Genomic DNA, 5,064 nt, shown 5'->3' with positions numbered 1-5,064 from the left:
TTGAAAGGTTCATCTTATCCTAACCACTTTGCTTTAATCATCCTAGAGCAATAATCACGATCTAATCCATATTAATTAGATCTTATCTAATCTAAACTGGTCATGCCAATCTAATCTAGATCCCCTCTAATCTAATATGAATTAACCTATTCTGAGCCACTCAAATATGTTAGTTAATCCTGGTGAAATGGAGTAGACCCTACTCCTATAACACATGTTTTAAACCAAAATTGGTGCCCTACACTACTACAGATCATGTTATATGAGACGGTTAATTTTTAGTTATTAAGACGCTTATGAAGTGTCTAAATTTGATGGAGTCGCAAAAGATGTCTCCACATATAAGATGGTTGGAAACCGTCTTAAAAGATTTTATTTTAAGACATTTTTTAAATTTATAACCGTCTGAAAAAGGTATTTGTTTAAGTCATTTTGTCTGATAAACTGTCTTGAATTATGTTTTTGTTTAAGACACTGCTTATAAAGAACCGTAGAGAATACAAACATTATAAGTCATAAAGTATTTATCAAACTGTCTCGAAAATCCTACAATAATAGACGATTACAATAGGAAAATCATCTTATTTAGGTGACTAATAATGGACGTTTTAGAAACTGTCTTATTTAGGAGACTGATATTAGACATTTTGGTGACCGTCTTATTAAGATTTAAACGAAATGACTTACATGGCAGTACATTCTTCAATTTATAATCAATTTTTCCGGTCATCACGTTATAATAATTTGAAAGAGAAATATACATACACATATATTGAACAACATTATAATTAATATAATATAAATAAGTATCATTCAATATATCATAAATAAGCATTGTCAAACAACGCATACATAAGTGTACTCTAAATCTAAACTAAAATACAACTGTTTGCACTAATGTTAAGCCTAACATTATATGAATTTAAGTCTCCACACTTTTGCGACCACCAAATTTGAATGGTCAAGTCTTGCAATGAGCAATGTTGCTAAACCATTGGTAGCCATTGCTGTATTTAGCCTAGAAGATTTCCTGCCGAAAACATGCATACAATGTACCGATCAGTAATCTGTAGCATGATTGCAACTAATCAGAAAATATGCCTTGTACTCTTACGTTATTATCTTCAAGAAAGCATCCAATATATGGCCAAAAAACTGTTCTGGGCAATCTTGGAAGAACTTCACTAAATTCTGAATGGCCTCTTTTTTCAACAGTGCTTGTTCCACTTTTCTGTGATCATTATCGTGAGCCAAACAAACAACAATAGAATCTAATGTCGTGCATGCCCATGCATCATCCTCCAGCAGATTTAAGTACATAGCAAAGGCAGGGCATACTGTCGCAGAGGTGAGTCTGACATGACAAATTTCATCAAGTGAGGGATGATTCCATTTTCAGCTGCTTGTTCCTATCTTCTTTTATTAATTTTGCAAAGGTTGAACAAAGCATTATGGACCTAGAAACAGAAAGGCAGAGACATACAATTATGTGCTTAGAAAATAGTGCAATAGAAGGCAAGTTGTCTGCTGAGAAATTAGTTAGATTTAAGTAGCATCAGATTTCAACTAAAAGCACAAAAAAGGAGCACAGCCACGAGCACATTGTCATGTTGTAGACAAAATGTTCTGTTGTCTATAGTTTTCTCATTCTAAACAATAAGTAAGATGGTTTGCTACTCCAATTATGAGTATGCTATATCTATATGTATTGCATACTGCTATAACAGTTAACAAAGCATCAAATGAAGTATATTATTGTTCACTCGTTTAGCCATATTCTGCTATAACAAGGCTGTGATAAAAAAGATGTAATGGTTGCATTATTGTGAACAAAACTATGTTCTCTCATGTCCCAGATACTTAAGTAAAAAGCTCTTGGGGAATACAGCTAAACGATCCAACTCAAAAACAGGTTTTAGAATTGTAGTGCAGAACCATAAATCCATAGATAAGTGAAGCAAAATGCAATCAAGATTAGTGGGCAAACCTGTGACACCAGCAGTACATGGAGTAGAGTTGGCATGATCTTATTTGTCCCCTTGATCATAAGCTGACTGCAGAAGGTTATCTATATGAGACAATGGCTGCAAGGAAATAAAAAAGGGATGTAAAGTAGAAGGAATGAATTTACATGAAAATGCATGTGCATATCAACATCCAACAAGCAAAATGAATTAGAAACAAGCAAATCCATTTCTGGTTCTTTAAACAGTACAGATTTTAAAAATCCATGTGAAAGAGTTGCCTCGAATAACACTAAGTTGGTGTTGTCAAACGACGACCACTCGGTGAGCATCTCTCATCCTGGCACTGGGTCAGATCATCCATCTTGTGGTTCAGTCTGGTTCATGCCCTTCATATCGCATAATCATCTAGCGTACCTATCTGATATGCCAGATGCATATGAATGATTATAAAGATGAATAACATAAGGCTAAACAAAATCACACGATAATAAATTAAACTTCTAATGTCATGACATTGAAACATTCGCAAGTAAACACTAGGTATCGATATATCACTAAACATAGTAATTACATTTCTCCAACCTATTCGGGCTAATTCAAACTTTACGAGATAATACGCTTATTCACATATCCTATGCTCTTCCTAACCAAAGCATAATAATAAAGACTGACAATATTAGGACTCGCCATTATCAAACACCTACTTGGAGCATAGATAGAAACGCTTCTATGGTCCAGTAGGTAGAATATTATTATTTAGGATCATAGACTTTTACAAGACTACACTTTAAACTATAAGGCTTACAACACTAATGAACACGTCCATTAAGTAAAATTCAGATTTTAACTGAAGCAGACCAAACAATGCCATTCACTACTAATAATCTAAACGATCAATATCCAACTTCAACATTTATCGATCAACAAGCATGGATTACCATAGCCATTATATACAACAAGTCTTCAACAATCAAGAATCAAGAATTCACTAATCCTACCTAGCCAAACAAGAATGACTCGAGAAATCAACTTAATACTTGCTGATTTTGGACAGCAGCACAACAGTTATGTGTTTAGCTCATAACTCACAAGATATGCATCCAAAAATAGTAAACTAGGACTTTTTGGAAAGCTTATAAAGTCCTCTATAACTTTTGTATTATCATCATAACAAGATTCGACCTTTAGAAAGGTCAAACTGTACTAAACACAATTTCTGTCCAGATTTGGACAGAATTCGGCCACTCACTTTAAAATTCTATAACTGGAGTTTCAGACATCCAAATCAGGTGATCCTAGATTTTTTAGAAAGCTAGTAGAATTGTCTACAATTAATTTATAAACATCTCATGTTAATTCAATGTGTAGCAAGGTCAGTTAACACAAACAGTCTCTTCTGTCCAGATTTGGACAGATTCAGACTTTATATTTCAAACAGCCATAACTTGACTTCTAGACCACCAAAAGGGGTGATCCAAGACTTTTTGGAAAGCCTAAGAAAAGTACTACAACTTCTTTATAATTACTAAGAGCTTATTCTCGGTTTAATTTAGTCAAACAATCCAATTTTCGAAACCTGTATAGAATTTGGACAGATTCGGAAACTGGACTTGAAAAAAATCATAACTCCTAACCTATTAAACCTATGATCATGGATTTTTTACACAAGCAAGATAAATAGATTAGCTACAACTTTTATATATAACACTTCAAAGGAAAACATGATTTACTTTACTAAACTGTTTACATAACTCTCGGGCAGTCTCAATGTTCTAATCATCACAATGAATTAGTGCCATACTGCACTTGCTTACATTCGTAGCAAGACCCGAAGTGTCCCCAAAATTCTTAGATCTCTTTAACCATACTGAGCCCTCCTCTATTTGGATTAACCAATTTGGTTTTCGTAAGAGGTCTGTGCTGGAATGATTTATTGGTGCTCGTAATATCACATTCACATTGTGATGAACAGCAAGAGAAAAGCATGCTACAACAGCAGTCTCTGCCACAAACAACTGATGAACCAAGAGAAGGCTTACAGTGACAAGAAATTCCATAATATTCAATGTATCTCTCAGTGAAATATACCTTCCGCTTGATTGGTTCATAGCGGCCTAACACATTCAATTGTTTCAAAAAAATCGCGGATCAAAATCTGGATCCGCCTGTTCAATTTTGCTGATCAATTGGTCAAAAACATTTTCGATTTGCTCTGTCAGATTGACCCCATACGTTGAGGAAGATGAGCTCATACAGACCATGGACAGATGGATTGGGGTGGGGATGAACTCACAATGATTAATAGCAGAACTCCGCTCCGTTAGTCTGTTCCGGTCCAATCTACCAGGAAATGGTAGAGGAGCGGCCACGCGGCGCTCCGGAGACTGACGACATTGGAGGCCATGGCGTGCTCCACGACTTCAGATGGGTGATGGCCATGGATGGGAAAGGTCATGGGAGCAGCCGTGAGGGAGTTGAGGCTGCAGAAGGGAGCAGGGGCGGTCGACGCTGGGGGCTAGGGCGAGCGTGTCCACCAGGCAGAGGGCAGGAGCGAGCTCAACGACGGCGTAGAGAAGGGGCTAGAGCAGAGGCGAGGAGGAGCCATGGACAAGCACCAGCGAGCACAGGGAGCCACGGGCGCGAGCTGGAGGGAGCAGGCGCGCACCGCTGGGAGAAGAACGGCGGCTCCAGGAAAATCAGCGGAGGAGATAAGGGATGAAAGCGTTGTGCGGTGTCTGAAAAAAAATCAGGGATGAGGGGCGACGTAGGATAGGAACGGCTGAAAAAAAAATCTGAGAAGATATTTCTTTTGATGTAAAAATATGTATACATCTGTGTGCTAAGATTTAGACTAAAACGAGATGCAAATGAATCGAACAAAATCACATCAGCCATAATATTTGAGACTGATTTTGCTGGTAGTCAAAGGTATATACGATAGTGTTCTAGAATTCGAGTTTAGAACGAGATACAAACAAGATAAACCAAAACGATATCTGTTATACTAGTATAAACTGAGTCTAACACAATTTAAAATCAGATATTTTCATCTACCACTCGAACACCTGATCGCTCTGTCATAGATAATTTATTGCAG

At 36.8% G+C, this 5,064-nt stretch overlaps 1 long non-coding RNA gene across 1 annotated transcript; it reads right to left on the bottom strand.

The window, feature by feature from the left end:
• Positions 1-791: 791 nt before the first annotated feature.
• Positions 792-4,703, bottom strand: LOC103650385 (uncharacterized). Its single transcript, XR_002268377.2, has 4 exons — positions 4,261-4,703; positions 1,988-2,385; positions 1,115-1,457; positions 792-1,030 (listed from the first exon to the last, which is right to left on the bottom strand). It is a non-coding gene; the product is annotated as an uncharacterized lncRNA (long non-coding RNA).
• Between the last annotated feature and the right edge of the window lie 361 nt (positions 4,704-5,064).

This window comes from Zea mays, chromosome 3 (genome assembly GCF_902167145.1).
Source record: "Zea mays cultivar B73 chromosome 3, Zm-B73-REFERENCE-NAM-5.0, whole genome shotgun sequence".
Classification (NCBI taxonomy): Eukaryota; Viridiplantae; Streptophyta; class Magnoliopsida; order Poales; family Poaceae; genus Zea; species Zea mays.
This window is presented reverse-complemented; position numbering and strand designations above follow the sequence as displayed.